At 42.3% G+C, this 18723-nt stretch overlaps 1 protein-coding gene across 8 annotated transcripts in view; it reads left to right on the plus strand.

The window, feature by feature from the left end:
- Positions 1–18723, plus strand: part of LOC147023821 (uncharacterized) — a 373912-nt gene that overhangs the window by 239667 nt on the left and 115522 nt on the right. The gene's annotated exons all lie outside the window — the stretch shown is intronic.

An 18723-nucleotide genomic window follows, 5' to 3' on the forward strand; every position in this document is an offset into this window, starting at 1 on the left:
TTGAGGTATAATGTTGAGGTAATTTTAATTTTTTTAGATGAGATCCTGTTCTTGGCGGTGTAGTTGATGTTGTGAAGGTAATGTTGAGGTAATATTAATTTTTTTAGATGAGATCCTGTTCTAGGTGGTGTAGTTGTTGTTGTGAAGGTAATGTTGAGGTAATATTTATTTTTTCAGATGAGATCCTGTTCTTGGCGGTGTAGTTGTTGTTGTGAAGGTAATGTTGAGGTAATATTTATTTTTTAGATGAGATCCTGTTCGAGGTGATGTAGTTGTTGTTGTGAAGGTAATGTTGAGGTATAATGTTGAGGTAATATTAATATTTTTAGATGAGATCCTGTTCTAGGTGGTGTAGTTGTTGTTGTGAAGGTAATGTTGAGGTAATATTATTTTTTTTTAGATGAGATCCTGTTCTAGGCGGTGTAGTTGTTGTTGTTGAGGTATAATGTTGAGGTAATATTAATTTTTTTAGATGAGATCCTGTTCTAGGCGGTGTAGTTGTTATTGTGAAGGTAATGTTGAGGATTTTTTTTTCCAGATGAGATCCTGTTCTTGGTGGTGTCGTTGTTGTTGTGAAGGTAATGTTGAGGTAATATTTATTTTTGCAGATGAGATCCTGTTCTAGGCGGTGTAGTTGTTGTTGTGAAGGTAATGTTGAGGTAATATTTATTTTTGCAGATGAGATCCTGTTCTAGGTGGTGTAGTTGTTGTTGGGAAGGTAATGTGAAGGTAATATTTATTTTTTCATTGCAAAAAGACTTTAATTTGATATATTTAAGAAGCGAATGTAAGAAGAATTCTACGTTTGCTTCTCGGCTTTGCCTACTCCATATTAAATTGTTTTAATACTTCTTTCTTTTGATTTGGGGGATGGTTTGGATGTGTTTTTTTTTTTTTTTGGAATGGTGCTGTCCATTTCCCCCCCCCCCCACCCCCTCCCACGATCTTGGCCTGGTTTGGTTGAGTCCATATTTATGTTTTATCTCTTTTCCGAATAAAACGATTAATGTTTTATGTATTTTTAAATTTTGGGTTGCGTGCATTAACCCAGAGACAAAGTAACTTCCTCGCATTGGAATCACTATCACGGCTGCAGCAGTTATTGAGTTAGGTCAGGCTACAGTTTAACATTATTTTGAGAATGGCAGAAGCAGAAGAAGAAGAAAAAGAAGAAGTACAAATTGGCGTTTCAGCAATTTCCTGATGTGGTACTTTATTGATGTATTCTGGCATCTTTTTAAATCTTGGTAGATCAGAAAACCCTCGAGAATAAAAGGTATGGCTTTTAAATGCTTATGACATCACTCTATAGTAGTTTTTAAGCGTGTTATTGTGTATACATTTGAATGGGTGGCCATTTTCCCCCGTATCAACCCTCTATGTGGAGTACTACCATACTCCATGATATATTCCAGTTAAGACTTGCTCGAGGTATGCACTCTTGATTTAACTGGACTGGTGATGATGAACCCCTGTGCCACACCAGCACTTACTGTAGGGGTCTTGACCAACAGGGGGTGTCTGCCACAGGTCCACCCTGTTGCGGTACCTGTTATCAATTAATATGAACTTTAAGTGGCAGCCGAGGTGATAAATATCAATATTAACTGGCCAAACCAGCTCAGTCGCAGTCTATGAAAAACACACTACCACCCATTGCCTAGTGCAGTATCAGCTACTACACTGCTCAGTGCAGCATCTTAATTTTTTCGTGATTGCCATGTTATGATGGTTCATTCATTTTTCTCGAAGTTTTGAGGACTCAAGGTGGGCTTTTATGAGTAGTGGCTTCTTTCTTGCCACCCTAACATACAGGCCAGACTTGTGGAGTACTTGGGACATTCTTTTCACATGCACACAGTCACCAGTCTTTGCCATAAAGGTCTGTTACTCTTTCAAAATTGCCATTGGCCTCTTGGTGGCTTCTCTGATAAGTCTCCTCCTTGCTTGGTCATCCAGTTTGGAGGGATGACCTGATCTATGCAGGGTCTTGGTGGTACCATACGCCTTCCACTTCTTAATGATTGTCTTGACTGTGCTCCAAGGGATATTCAAGGCCTTTGAAATATTTTTATAGCCATCCCCTCATCTGTGCCTTTCCACAACTTTATCCCAGAGGTGTTTTGAAAGCTCCTTGGTGCTCATGGTTGAGTCTTTGCTGTGAAATGCACTACCAAGCAGAGGAAACCTACAGGAACAGGTGATTTTATACTTAAATAATCAGAATCACCACAATTTAACACAAATGAAGGCCAATTAACATGGTGTGCGATTTTGAAGGTGTTTGGTTACACCTGAGCGAATTTACAATTCCGATCATAAGGTGGGTGGACACTTATCCAACCAAGATGTTCTAGTTTTGTATTTTTAATTAATTTTCTGAAATTTGAAGAATTTGTTTTTCACTTGGATGTTGTGAGTTATGACGTGTAAATAAAGGTGGGAAAATTCTGATTTAATGCAATATAATTCGAGGCTATAAGGCAACAAAAGGTGAACATTTTGAAAGGGGCTGTGGACTTTCTGTAGGCACAATATTTGTTCCTATTTTTTTGTCCTGCCTGTGCTGAACAACAGTGAATTCAAACTGTGCAAATCACAGAGGCAGAATGTACAGAGGAGCATGCTGCCAGCTCCAAGGGGTGAAAGAAGTATACCCATGGGAGTGGTCTATCCTCCATCTAGTCACTCATAGTGAAAGTAAATGTTTCTTCTTGAACAAAATTGGCATTCTGATTCTGATGTTACCATGCTCTGTTGCACAGCATTGGTGGTGCTGCTGTCATTACCACATTCATAAGCAGTTAGTTTCTTGATAAGGTTTATACTGGAAGGTTTGCCATTGCCCAGTTTGTCACTGGGCCAGGATTCAAACCCAGGCCAGACAGCTAAGAAGTGAGTGTGCATACCTCTAAGCCATCCTGCCAGCCCAATATTGACATAGGAGACTTTTAATCACTCATAAGTTTGTAATTTTGGCATGGGTAGTAGAATATGTTGGCAGGTGTGCTCTCTGGTTACAAGCCACCAATTTACTTGCCAAGCAAGGTGCTGGAGCACAGGAGGCAAATAAAATACAATCCCCATTGTGTCGAGATTTTGAAGGCATGACAAACAAATGAAAAGATAGACACACACACACATACACACACACACACACACACATGGAGCTTTTGCAATCCGAGATGGCAGCTTCAAACGGGTTATATAAAAAAGACCTAATCCTGTCTCTCACCCATAATTATTGCAAGGAACCAATCAGCTCTCGCCTAATCAATTATCCCAGGTGGCTAGGATTATGAAATAAAAATAAGTTAACGTCACGTGATTGGGTCTTGTTTTGTACATGTTGACTGCTATTGATATTGCACTTCGTACATGCTTGGGAGCTTCGGTGGTGTGTGTTTCTGTCTATGGTGTCGCTGATGACTTGCCAACAAGTGATGAAACCAGCAGCTGAGGGCGGCGTGTAGCATTGTGATTCTCATGTATGTACTACTTGTGAATGTCTGCAGTTGTGGAGGAACTTGGGTAGAGTTTGAAACAGCAAAGGCTTACCTTGTGTCGCTGTTCTTCTTTGCTTTGTATTGCTCTCTTTGGCCGGAAGAGCATGGGAGGAGTTAATTTATTTGATAATCCCAGTCTCCTGGGGTAATTGATTCGGTGAGAGCTGATTGGTTATTCCCTCCAATTGCTGCTTCACCAACTCAGGAGGTGTTTTGCATTATAACCGTATCTGGCTTCTGTTCACAAATAAATAATTGTGTGGATGTGCCGTCTTGACAAACTCATAATAAGGGCGAAACCATGGTCGGTGGCTCCACTGTCCCTTGTCTGTAACCTGTAAATCTCGGTTTCTAATCGATCTGAGTGTGCCCATGGAAGCCATCAAGCATTGGAGGCGATGTGGATACCCTGATGGCAAAAAGACCACGGCAAGACCAGGGGCAACCCTTCTCATGGTGGAGATTGGCCAAGCGGGTTATTTTTTCCAATGATTTTCAGACCAACACACACATACATGTAGATAATATCCTTGTGGGGGTAAGGGCGGTTTGCGGGGAATTTTTTTTTCACCGACTGGTTAATCTGGTTACCTAATTCCATCAAGTCATGTCCGACTTCTGGTGACACTCATGATCAGATTTCTCCAAACAACCTTATCTTGCACCGTTTCACAAAGCTCTGGCAGGGACAGCTCGTTGCAGCCTTTACCCCCCTCCATTCAGCACATACAAGGTGTGCCACTTCCTCCTCTTCCCTCAACCGTATCCAGCATGGTTCATTTCTCCAGATTTCCGTTTTCTGCACGCATGAAGTGTCCAAAGTATGACAGTTTCTGCTTTAGCATCAGCACTTCTAATGTACATACTGGTCTCATTTCTTCAAGCACTGATTTGTTTGTTCTTCTTGCAGTCCATGGGATTTCAGCATTCATTTCCAACACCACATTTTAAAACAAAGTTCCCAAAACAATTATTCCTTTGGGCCTCTCCCTTAACTTCCCACACCCCAGCACCACAACAGCTGTTTTTTTCTGGACACTCTGCCGAGGGGGTCACCCAAATGACACTCCCAGGCCTTCCATAGTCGCCATGGGTCTTCCCACCCTTTGGCTGACCGATTTGACCCTCCTCCCAGCGGGATCTCCACCCGAGACACACGCTGGACTACCGGGGGCGAGGCATGGCGAGGGGCCTCAGTCCTCATTCTGAGCCTCATCCTCTTGCAGACACGCAAATCCTCCCCATCCACAAACCTTACATGCAGTGTCCCCTCTTCACCTGCCATCCATTTTTACATACACTCTCAGGACATGCTACTCGTGTTTTCCTCCCTGCGATGGCCTGCAAACATGGTAATCACAATCAACAGAGTAAAAGCAATAAACAATAACCCAAGGATGCAATTCTTTTTATTAATCAAAACATTTTAACTCCTTCCACTCAATCCATGACGTGTTGGTCCTCATGACCACCATTACCCCTCACTCGTATCAATTCCCAGACTCACCTGCATACCCCAAAAGCAAAGCAAGGCAAGTCGTGCCAATGGCGAAAGGTAAATTTAGTTTTTCCAATTACCACTGGGGGTAGAACGTATTTTTCAGTCGATAAGTCAATACTTTTTTTTCCTGGAAAAAAATAAGGACCTTGACCAATACTCAGAATCGACTTATTTATGGTTTAAAACATTGAATTGCATAAATGAAAAAAAATTGCAAAGTGTGATATTTCTGAAATAAATTGCATCATTTTTACTTTAAAACAGTACAAGAGTTATTGCACTGGACATTTGCCAGTTGATTGATGATTTTATTTATTTATTTAATTACTTGCCTTTTGGGATTAAACACATTTGTTATTAACTTTCAAAAAAAAAGAATTTAACTCCAACCAAGTAAATGGAAGTTTTTAAAAAGATAAAAAAAGAAAACAATAAATGAGTAAAACCGCCGCAGCCCCCTAAACATACAGACTTTAAAATGGTGTTAATGCGGGATTTTGTTCTTCCCGCACCGAAGCCAGAATGCTCATGGCGTTTCCCCGCTGGATGACCAAGCTCAGTCGCTGCTTGAACTTGTCGCTGATCATTGGCATCTCCCGCGATGAGGCCGAGTCTTAGGGCCTCTCTCTCTCTCTCACCGCAGGCAGGTCGGTGGTCTTTCTGTCTTCTACCGTCAGCTCTCCCGTCTCGCCTCCCCCTCCCCCCCCCATGCTGTGTCTGCAATTTGTCCCCACCATATTTCTGCAGGGTGCTCAAGGTCTGCCAGCAACCCCCTTCTGGTAAAACTACCAAAATCACGAATCACTGCTCACCTTCACTCTTTCATTCCTCTTTTTTCCCGCCTTTGGAATAAACTCCCTCACTCTGTTCAATCCCATTCTTCCCTCCAGGCCTTCAAAACAGATATTTACCACGACCTCTTTAATATCGTCCCCCATACAAATCTTCGATCTTTTCTACCCATGTTAATCCACCCCACGCCAATTCCCAACCAGAAACTCACCTTACTCCGCATCTCGCTCACCAAATCTCACCACTTTGACCACAAACGCCTCCCGCATACGGGAAAAATATTCCCGCATCCCTTCGTACCTTTGCATTGCTACAATTTGCCACTCTGTTTTGAGGAGCACCGCGCGGCATCGGATTGACATCGGCACCGCGGCATGCTCGACCACACAACAGATGCTAATAGCTCCAACGCATTTCACCGGGAACGTCCCGGGTGAGCGTCCGGAATGGATACAGCCCTCTTCCAGTCGTCAGACCACGACAAGACCAGGGGCAATGAGGAGGGACCATGAGAGGGCAATCTGGGAATTTGGTTCGGGTCCCAGGTGTGCATTTTGGCTCATGAAGGAGCCCGTGGGTGGCGGAGAAAGTCAGCTGTGATCTGACATTCAGACTGCACTCGGTGCACGTTCAGGGCTGGGGTGCTGGCTCGGGGAGCGTGCCCTATGTTAAGTCAGGAGCTCTAAGCCGTGCCAAAGCTGAGGCATCTGAGTCGGTTTCCGGTCTGGCAGGGAATGGCTCGGGCTGCTGCGACCCAATGGAGGAGCAGGATTTGGGCCACAGCGTCACTTTCCGGTCCTCGCCCCACCCTTCACCTGGGACTTAGAAAAGGCATAACACAGAGCCGTTGGAGCCTCCTCTTCAGAACATTATTTGTGTGCGATTGTCATCCAGAGTGCGCTTATTCATAGAAAGCTTCTTCCTCTTCATCAACCTGATCCAAGGAGACTGCCATTCTTCAGGACTCCCTGCCGTGTGGTTTCTCCTACCACTCCCACAGAACCAGATGGACCAGTGCAGAGCGCACATTGCCACGAGCACCAGCAAATAAATAAGCAGGAGATAATGCTCCATATCACAAGGTGGGAACGCTCAGGCGGAGCATCCCACGGAGGTACACACTACACATACAGACCTTTACATGGCTCGGTTAGGGATTTTTCTCCAAACTCATCTATTCTCCTCTCTCTCAATCCACCCCTCTATCCCGTCATCTGTGGATGCACAAATTAGAATGTTACTGACTTGCAATCCCATTTTCCTCTGGCATGACACTGCACCCCTCACTTCGCCTGCATAGCACCTCCTCACTCCTACACCGTAGATACCAGTATCTTTCCAACTACCCCACCCTAAGCATCCTGGGCCGCATTGGTCAGCCAACCACACCAGGTAGAGTGCTCATCCTCACCCCTCTCTCTCTCTCTCTCTCTCTCTCTCTCTCTCTCTCTCTCTCTCTCTCTCTCTCTCTCTCTCTCTCTCTCTCTCTCTCTCTCTCTCTCTCTTTTGGCTCTCTAACTTTCCGTGTGTGTGTGTGTGTGTGAGTGAGAGAGAATGTGCCTGTCCTAGATTAAGTAAGATTGTGGAAGATAGTCGGGATAATCCTGCTCAGTATCTCTTTTGTAAGTTGCCTTTCGACCCACCCCGCAAATTCCTTGCTATCCCCTGCTGTACATAAAATAAAACCCCATTCAATGTGTCACATACTTTTCCTCACTTGACTGTAAATAAATCTGTTGTATAGAAATGTTCCCAGCTCGTTTTCGTGTTTTCTTCCATTGGTTCTGCATGGCTCTTTCCTTTGTTTAACCGGGACGTTATTCACCAACAATCTGTTTCCAAGACGGTACGTGCTTGGCAGTTCCGCTCGGCTGCATCTGATCTGGTAAGGTGATCCGGTTTGAGCAAGTGCGTACCGAGGGCACGTTCCCCAGTAATTAGATCATGTGACCTTGAGGTAAACAGTATTCATTAGACGGAGGACCCTAAGTCACGTGGTCGAGTTATTGGTGTTCGCGGTCGATTAGAGATCCGCCGCATCACGAAGTTATTCGTGTGCGGACGGCCTGCGATTCCAGAGAGTCTGGTGGGAACCCGAGGTAGTTCACCCCTCGTGGTCTCCGCCTCCGACCCCGGGTCCGCAACAATATGTATACTGTATAATGTATATATGAATACGTTTTTCTTACAAAGTGCACAATTTTTTTCACAAATTTATCCAACTTTTGATTCCAGAGGTTTTTCTTTCCTCCAGACAACGTCGAACAAGGACAATGTTTTACGGGTTGCTGTGCAAAGTATACCGAGCTCTATAGTCGGTCCGCTAGAAAGGTATGCCAGATAGGGATGCTGGACATATTTACCAAGTCCGACACACATAAATTGGAAACATATTCAAGGAGCATGTTTGGTTGCTATAATCTCTCACAATGCAGCATTATTTCTCTATTTTAACAATTAATGAAACCTCTTTTAGAATGCAAGTGTCATGGAGCCATTTTTTTTTTTAAAGCAGTACGGTACAAATCATTATGTCGCTTACATTTTGTTGGGGAAAAAAAATTCAAGATTAATCATTTATGGGATATTAAAAAGTTATTTCACACTTCCATTCAGATATAAATGAGCTCTCCTTATATGTATTACATCCTTCCCGGCAGTTGGTCAATGCCAGGAAACCTTATAATCATACCCATTGTTGACAGGTCGCCGGGTGACCATGGGAAATGAAGTAGAATTTTCACGGGATGCTGAATCCTGTGTGCTTGCTGCACATTATGCGAGTGACCAAACTTTCCCTGGGTATCCACATTGGCCAATTCTGTGGGCCACATTAAACAAAAAAAACCCCCTTAAAAGCAGATTCATACTCGGTGTTAGTACATTAGATCCTTTGAAGTCCTCAATAATAATCCAAACATTGACAGATTTTCAAGAATGTGTGAGGGAATCCTTTTGAGAAGGGAATTTTAATCTTTCATTGCCGATGAGTAGGTGAGCTATCTCCGGCACCCAGCAATGATGCAAGCCAGAAGCCAAGTGCTGCATACTAAATGAACGAATGATTGCAGGTGGAACGAACATTCTGTCTGCAGCTCGTGATGTATGATGTCCTTCGTTGGAATGTGTTTTTTTTTGCAAGGAACAACTTACCCATTCCCTTTCCCCACTTACACATCTCAACAATGAACAACTCATAGCTATCGATGAACTTGATAAAGTCACAATCTACCAACATGGCAGGAAAACTGAAATTTACAATACGTCATGCACTCTGGCTACGTCCATCCCATTGGCAGGACAACCGCTTGACAGCCAATTGCTTCCTGACAGGTAACTGTACTTCAAAACCTTTCCCCGCCTGATTAGTAATAAGATGGAACATCCCAAATGAAGAAAATGATTGAAAAATTTGACAGCTGCATTTTGCTAGTCATGATACAGAGCTCATACTAAATAATACCATCGTATGATTGCAATGAACAATTCTGGGCCTTGCCCCAAGCTGGCTGGTATTCTTAAAATGCACCTGTTGTTGCATGCTTATACATGAATAGCATACAGGTGCATGGCTTAGACATGAACAGAACATACATCTAATATTAATTTTTGGGACGTTTTGCAATCTTGGAGCCACAGGTGTTTTCACTGAGATGAACGGTGCATTTCACGACGTGTGCTGGAAATGGCGAAAAAGAACCCAGCTACCGTGTTTTCGTAGATTGTCATGCTTAATATTCATAGCAAGCCTTGGTTTTATGCCTTAACAATAGGTGGTCGTGATGGGATATTATTTGGCTTCGATACAAACTCTTTCAGGAATGGTATTGGATGGCATGTTGGTGGCTGCTGTTTCAAAGCTTCCTGTTCACTCAAGCTCAGTGAGTTTTCTTTGGCAGTTCGGTTGGATGGTCTTTCGGTAAGAAAGTTTCCCTTCTTGCTTCTTCAGCTGCGCTGCATTAATGGAGGCAGAGCATTTGGTCAGGTGTGCCTGCACATTAGGCTTCCATCTTTTAGGTATTTAAGTATGGCGGCAATCACAAGGAACTCAAGCTTCGAATGTGAAGATCTTTCCATGATGGATTATGCTAATAAATAGTTGATTCCAAACCAAATTGTGAATGACGCCAGCATAAACAATTTGCCAACACACTAATCACCAATGTAGAGGTTGGGCTGACTTACTGTATGGTTGGGCAACTTAAGTAGTTCGTGATTATGTCAAAACAGTGATTATATCAAAACTTAATGGTTATGTTGGCGGGCTTGGGATCCTATGGTCCTGAGTTCAAATCCCGCTCAGCTGTTGAATTAATACCAGGTGGGGTTAACTCGACCTGTCATCCTTCCGAGGTCGACAAAATGAGTGCCAGCATGCTGGTATACTGTGTCGAAGTGGCGACCTGACCAGGATTGCGTCCAGCAGCCAAGGAGACTGCTTAGGCAGCACCAACGCTCTGCACAGAGTATGGTCCCATTGGATGGATGGAAACAAGGTTTGAAACGCCATTGGTGAAGGATGTGTCTGTCCTGTGGATTGCAGGTTAAGAAATATACAATAATCTTGATCTTTACCTCCGCCACAGAAGGTGGTCGGAGGTTATGTTTTCAACACTATTTGTGTTTGTGAGCAGGATGTCTCAAAAAGTTATGGATGGATTCGGACGAAACTTGGTGGAAGGTTGGGTGTGTGACAAGGATCCATTGATTCGATTTTGGTGAAGATCCAGATCCGGATCCGGAAATGATAATTTTTGAAACGATTCTTCACCGTTGAGAGATGCGGCTAAAAACGATGTATATAGCATGATATCTCAAAAAGTTGAGGACCGATTGTGACAAAACTTGGTGGATGAGTTGGGGAGGTGACAAAAACAAGCCGATTAGGTTTTGGTTCAGGTCTGGATGCAGATCCGGCCTATCGGTTGGATACAAAACGTAAACTGTTCAGCCTGGCGGAGGTATGCGCTTTACCGAGTGCCGTTCTAGTTTATCTTATGAAATGCCAACAAAACAAACTTTCATGGAAAACTGAAAAAAGCAAAACTTTGGTGAAATGGGAAGATGTAGCTTTGAAAAGGTAATCACAGAAAGAGGAGGCTATAAGTGTGGTACCTTGTTGTGAATGAAAAGTCTGCAATTTTCTCTAACAATGAATGTCTCTTGTTCAAATTGCTCTCGTTGCAGTGTGCTTGAACGCAAGAGAAATAGGGAACCGGAATGCTCCCTATATTCAAGTTCATAATTATTGAGCCAAAAAGGTTTACTTCTCTTCCCAAATTCTGTTGAGAATGGTGTATGGATCTTACTAGGTCACTGCAGTTCGGTGAGAGTCTTCAAAAGTGTAACGGTGACAGACATGTCCCTGTTGGGTGGTTCTGCTTCCTCAACGTCACTGAAATTCACTGCACATGGTCTGTGCGTTGCCATAGGATTAACAACCCTCGGAGGAAAGATTCCGTTTGTACTAGTTCCTTTCCAAGTGATACTGGTGCCAATATATATCTATGTTTTTTTGTGTCCAAATTGTAAAAACACATTTGACTTCGAGTGAAGGAACTCCCTTTGTTTGGCTGAAGTCTTGGTTCTTTGCTGCTTTTCTCGTTTTCCTTGCAAAGCATTAGATGCAACATGATGTAGCAAATACGGCGACAAGGGATCTTTTAATCACCATTACAAGCAAGATGGACGGATCGGAAATTGTGATGCTGACTTCCACTTCTGCTATCGTGTAGTGGTGAAGCGAAAATTGTCCAAAATTTGATGCTGTAAAAGCACCCTAAATTTGGTGGAGATGCAGTTTCTGGAACAAGATGTGATCATCACAGAATGAGAGCCATAAGAATTCCCACTCTTCCATGAGAGCTACAAAATCAGGAAACAAATTTGAAAAGGCAATTCCATGGTCAATTTTAATAAATGTTGTGACTAAAATGTAGTGATAGATTACAATATGCAAATGAAACTCCTGTAAATGAATAAGTTATTGTGTCATGAAATGAATACAACTGCAAGAGGATCAGTGAAAATCCATCCATCCATTGGGACCATACTCTGTGCACAGTATCGGTGATGCCTAAGCGGTCTCCTGAGCTAATGGACGCAATGCTGGACAGGTCACCACTCCGAAACAGGATCCCAGCAAGCTGACACTCATTTTGCAGACCTCAGAAGGATGACAGGCAGAGTTCACCCCACCTGGTATTAATTCAACATCCGAGTAGGATTTGAACTCAGGATCCGAGGATCCCGAGCCCACCACCCTAACCATTAAGCCAACACCAGTCATATAGTGAAAATGGGGCCTGATGAATTACCCTAAAAATAATTATATGCATCAAAATATTTCATCATCACCAAACTTTGTAGGCCTAATTCCGAAACTTACACTTCTGTTTACAGCATCTACATTTACATAAAACAACTCCTTTTATTCCGATTGGCTCAATCGAAAGTATACTTTTCTCAAAGCGTTTGCCATGTCCAGTGAGGTCATGGTAAATTCCGCTGGGCGGCACTTCAAGCACAATCGTCACAGGATTTTTGCAGTCATCTCCATTTATTCTGTTTGTCACAGGATCGTTTTTGTCGTTCTTCTATGCCCCTCTCATCCAATTAAATTCCATACCATCGTGCCACCCGTCCGTAACGGGTATATTAGTTCGTATCCAATCTCTTGACTTGACCAGGCTATTTAATTCATGGCAGGAATGAGGTCTCCCTTAACCTTGTCCATTTCTGTTCTATCCACTGCAATTTGAGTGCATTATACTTCTATTAACTTTTAAGTTCTGTATCTCCATTTGATATTCCATCTACCTCTGCTTCTTCCGGGGCCGTCTCTTGATATTTCATTGCGGGTAGAACACACTGATTGTAAGCTTTCCTTTTCAGACATTTATCTATAATTCCAGCAGTGTGTGTGTGTGTGTGTGTGTGTGTGTGTGTGTGTGTGTGTGTGTGTGTGTGTGTGTGTGTGTGTGTGTGTGTGTGACCGCTGTTTCTCGCCAACCACTGGTCCGATCTAGTTGAAACTTGCCAGGTATATTGCTGGGGACCTGAGGATGTGCCTTTTCAAGGTTTGATATTAATCGGACAAGTGGTTCCCAAGTTATGGCCATTTATTTACCAACCAATGACAGGTCACGTTGCTGTGTAGGCGTGGCCGATGCGCTATTTAGTTACCAATCACAGGACACGTTGCTGCATAGGCCAGAGCGCGGCCGGCCGACGATGACGTCACATGCTGTGCCGGTTACGATGGGGATCGGTGCCTTAGTTACCGTGGCGTAGGAGTGGCAATGGTCAATAGCAGCGAATGTCATGGCAAGCAAAGACAGGGAGGTAAACTTGATTTTAATTTGGATTTTAATTAACTCTGTGTGTGTAAGTATCTCAGCAGTTGTTACTGCAATGCAAACTATAATTCGTGGAATGCATGTGAACATTTAGTACGGGCACACACCACTTCTGGTTAATGATGACTTAATTTATTCCAATAATTTCTCGATTTCTTATGCGCATTTATAGATAAACACAATGCCCCCAATCCAGTCGTCATTTACAAGAGTGAAGGAACGGCCTGTGTGGTTGTTTGAAAGTTTTTTTTTTCTCTTTCCTCTTCTCTTCTCTTTGTGTTTTTCCTTGCGATGACATTGCAAAAAGGCAAAATACGTTGGCGCGAATTGAATAATTGGCCATTAAAACTAAATTGCGAATAATCGTAACTGCGATATGCGAACTTCTGGGCCACGCACGTACGGGCACGTGAGAGCGAAGGAACGGCCTCTGTGGTTGTTGTTTCTGGCTCATGGTTTGAAAGTTTTTATTTTTTTTTTGCACGTACGGCCACACACATACGGCCACGTACTAGTAAGGATAATTTGCTATTCAGGTCATTTTAAAACTTTTTCAAATGCTTCCCATCATGCTCCAGTATATCTTTTCACTTATTTAAAGTTGTCATCAGTTAATATAGTTCATGGTTTCTTCAACCATGCAATGATCAATTTGAATCTCTTCCTTTTTTGCATTGTGGTTGAACATTATCTTTGTCTTTGTCATATTCATTTTTAGCTCACCCGAAATATAGTTCATGTGATCTTATGGAATGTCGCTTCATCCGTCCATCAGTCCATCGATCTGTAACCACTTGCAACTTCTTCTCCAAAGCTGATGATGCGATTGTGACCCAACTTGGCTAATATGATCTTTGGTGTGGTACAACTCAAGTTTGTTCATGCCATCCTCCTCCTCCACCTACATGTAGGTCATCGTAAGGTTTAAAGGGTCCAAAAGTACTTGAATTTCGATCTAGTTTGGCTGCCTTTTTGTATTACAGGAAAACCTTTGACAATATTCTTCTCTGAAACTGCTTATCCGAACAATGTGAAACTTTACATATGTGACCGACGACATGTAGGAAATATAATTTGACAACAATGATGTCATTGGTCAAGTGGTCTGGCAGCCATATTGGATCAAAGGAAAACTTATAAAATTATCTTTTCTGGAACCGCTTTACCGATCAACGTGAAAAGTAAAATTTATCGACAACCGATGAGAACGATTGATTAAAAGAAGCTGATCCGAAACACAATATAGCTGCCTGTGATGTCATAATACAGAAAGTGGTAAATATATCGAAAAAAAAAATATGATTGAGAGGCACTTTGGAGTTGCATCTTTTCAAATAGGGATATTTTGACACAGCAGGAAGTGACATCTTCACACCGGAAGTGGACAATATCTTGGCAATTAAAGCTTATAGACAGTAGGGAGTTGCACTACCATGAATAGCATGTTAATACCACCTGACCTAAAATGTGTATTCGAAATCCAGCTCTTATTTTTACCCTGATGCATCCATTACTCCACTTTTTTGGCAACCAACCAGGTGAGCTACAGCTGTTGGTCAGGTGTGCCTGCACCTGACCTGAAAATTGTTTCAGGTCAGGTGTGCCTGAAAATTGGTCCTCTATTTTCAGTCTCTTCTTGTGACTCTACAAATTGAGCTGTTCATCATGATTTTGAGATCTTCATCATTATTTGAATTGAAAACGTCGTCTGCGATTCTTAGGTCCCTTAGTCTTTCTCCATTTTCCATTTCTTCCTCCATAAAGGTTGGCAGTTTTATTCTGGCTCTGTCCAAGTTATACCAATGACCTTAAAAATGGTAAGTGCTGCTTCCTTGCTTGACACTCAGTATTTAGAGTGACACTTGCTTGACAACTGACTCAGTTGAACTAAGGGAAGAGGGGGGTTTCTTCTTCATTGCCCTGCTGACTGCAGAGAGATGTGATGTCATAAGATTGCATTTCCAACACCCAAAATGCTCCACAAAATGTCTTCATTTGTCCTAAGATCCCCCTTCCCCCACCACACCCACACCCCTGGCTGTGTTTGGCTGGTGTTTCAAAAAAAAGTTAAGTTCAGCAATGTCTCTGTCTGCATATGTATGCATAATTTGTGTGACCAAACCTTCCTTGAGTCTCAGACCATGCACAAATACAACCATTCAATCTTATATAAAAAAAAGTTGCATCTGGTTGGCATTTGTTCTTCATTGGATTTTAGTTGGCCTCTTGTTTGCACATGTAGTCATCTTTTTCTGGTGCAGATAAGCTTGTTGAAAACTCTATATCTCTCAAATCCCCTTCATTCAATGAAATGCATTTCTGTGCACTTAATCTGAATTTTGTTCATTTTTATAATTTTATGTACCTAATGTATTCCTGCACCCATTTTTATATGTGCTTGTAGTGGCCAGCTTAACAGGTGGACAAACAATAATTATGTCAAAAATGTGCAACCTTGTCATACCGAGACCAAATAATCAGTCTGCTATATGTCCAACAGACTGGGAGCTGTACTTTCTGTGCCAGGAAGAAAACAAAATTCAGAACGTTCTCTGTCCTAAGAGCAAAAATAATTTGTTTATGAGCTCATTGCAAAAAAACCTAGTGGAGTTTGAGAAAATGGGTGCATTTCATGGAATACAAATCTGCCCAGACAGGGTGAAGACAATGGTATGACAGAAACCCTATTGTCACTCAAAGTTTATCTCACAAAGCCTACAATCTCATGCCTCAGATTGAGCAAGGAGAATTTCAAAGCGAGAGTACATCAAAGGTTGTCCAAAAAAATTTCTGAGCCAAGCCCGACAGAACGATAATCTGGACTCTTCCAGCCATGTACAGGCTGAAGAACCAAAATGCTTCTTTACCGTCACTAATCCAGTGACCAAATTCACAAAACAATTTATTTCTATATATATAAGCAATAAGTAAGAGCAGACCTGGTCTCAGGCGACGTTTCACCAGCTTTACAGCCGGCTTCCTCAGGCAGATAGATGGCGAGCCGCGACATGTGTCCAGTTTTTACTTTGATACGACCGCTCATTTCGGGTCACGTGCTGGTGCTTGAAGTCAAATGGAGGAGTGGTTTTTAAATTTTATTTTGCAAACTTCAAGCAAAATATATGTCATTAGGCTTGCAAAATAAAATTTAAAAAGCACTCCTCCATTTCACTTCAAGCACCAGCACGTGACCCAAAATGAGTGGTCGTATCGAAGTAAAAACTTAACCTATCCAATTTGAAAGAGCTTGAACAAATCTGCAAGGAAGAATGGGGGGAAAAATCCCCAAATACAGATGTGCAAAGTTGATACAGACATAACCAAGAAGACTCGAAGCTGTATTCACCGCCAAAGGCGCTTCTACAAAGTATTGACTCAGGGAGTTGAATACTTATTGACGCAAGACATTTCAGCTTTTCATTTTTCATCAATTTGTAAAAAAATTCTAAAAACATGTTTTCACTTTGTCATTATGGGGTATTTTGTGTGGATCAGTGACAAAAAAATTTAAAAATATTCATTTTAAATTCAGGCTGTAAAAACAAAATGTGAAACAAGTGCAGGTACATTCAAAGTACACCATCCATCCATCCATCCATCCATCCATCCATCCATCCATCCATCCATCCATCCATCAGCACCACATTCTGTGCAGAGCATTGGTGCTACCTAAGCAGTCTCCTTGACTATTGGGTACAATCCTGAACAGGTCACCACTCCAACACAGGATACCAGCAAGCTGGCACTCATTTTGCCAACCTCAGGAAGAATGACAGGCAGAATCAACCCCACCTAGTATTAATTCAACAGTCAACGAGGATTTGAACTCAGGATCCTAGGATACTAAATAGGATACGAAGTCCACAACCCTAACCATTAATCCAACACCAAGCATGATTGATCAATCAATAAATCAAAAATACTCTTTTTGCCAAATCACGTGTTCACTGTCATGTCCAAATATCCATGAAAACTCAAAAAGAAAAAACCGTGAATACGCCCACGAAAATAAATCACAAATACACCTGCGAAAAACCCATGAAAAATGGCAAAAACGCGAACCCCCCCCCCCCCCCCCGCGAATATCCGAAGCACAGGTTCATGAATGTCGAAGCAGGTCGCATTTTATAAACCGCTAAAACACGAAAACACAGCAAATCTGTGAATAGCTGAGTCTGACTACATATATATATATATATATATATATATATATATATATATATATATATATATATATATATATATATATATATATATATATATATATACATACATACACATACCAGTGGGATATACTTACATTGTAAACAATAATGAAGTGGGATATGCTTCCTCGTTGCCTCGGGTTGCTCAGTAGTTTGTTTTTTTCCCCATTCATTTATTTTTTTTTATTACCATTGCCGGAGGAGAGGGTCTTGCATTTGGATCCGGTTGTTTGTCTGTTTGTTCGTTTGTTTGTCCGCACAGAACTTTAGTGTTTTTCTCCACAACAGCTTGTCGGATTGAAATGAAATTTTCACCATAGGAGTGACTACTCATCCAAAATGTTATATTGATAATTATGACGTCATGTGTCGTGAGGTGTGGCAGCTATGATGGAAAGATGGAAAAACTTTGGACCTCTATCTCTGAAACCACACCAAGGAAAAATTGAAACTTGGCTCATGGCAAGTGCTCCTCATGGGCAGGACCGGATTAACCACTAGGCCCGTGAGGCCCGGGCCTTGGCCTATGAAAAATTATCGAGCATCCTGATGCTTGCAGTTCTTCGTTTTGCTCTTATTTGTCGTTTTTTATTCTTGACTATGGCTGACGGATATATTCGGCACCACAAAAGTAGTATTTGCAAATGCGACAAAAAGAAGAGGCGTGAAACAGAAACAAAAAGACTGTCTGAATCCATCTTTAATTTTTTGTCACCTCACCAGAGTCGAGACGAGCAAACGGAATGTGCGCATGCAGTCTTCTGATGTCAATGTCGAGGGATCAAGTAATCTCGCACTGCATCACATTTCGAAAGCTGATGATACCAATACCGTCACATCGAGCAACGAGAGAAGCATTGGAACAACTGCAGCCAGTGCTGTAGCTTGTAGTTTCAATCCTGATCCTGCTGAATGGACTCTTTCCGCAGAATTCGTGGATAATTTCATCCAGAATCCTCCCTGCCAAGATAGGAACGCAGATTTTTCGGATACGGCCTGAGTGTATCCAGATAAAACACGGTATTTTCGACGTGAACACTTTCAGCAGAAACTCACAAACGGGGAAACGGTGAACAGGGACTGGATGCTGCTTTCTCCATCAAACGGTAAACTTTACTACTACGTGTGCAAACTCCTATGTCCCGATGGCAATCATCACGAAAGCCATCACAGTAATTTTCGAATCGGATTCAATGATTGGAAGAATGCCTCTGCACATCGAGCATCACACGAGCGTCGTACTGCCCATATTCTAGCAATCAAAAAGTCGCTCGAAATGAAGGTGACAAACAGGATTCACACATCATTTGAACAGCGGTCCCTCCACGAGGAAGCTTACTGGACTAATGTCCTGAAGCAAA

The sequence above is a fragment of the Eptatretus burgeri genome, chromosome 7, assembly GCF_056783735.1.
Source record: "Eptatretus burgeri isolate ZD-2024b chromosome 7, Ebu_testis_v1, whole genome shotgun sequence".
In the NCBI taxonomy this organism is placed as follows: Eukaryota; Metazoa; Chordata; class Myxini; order Myxiniformes; family Myxinidae; genus Eptatretus; species Eptatretus burgeri.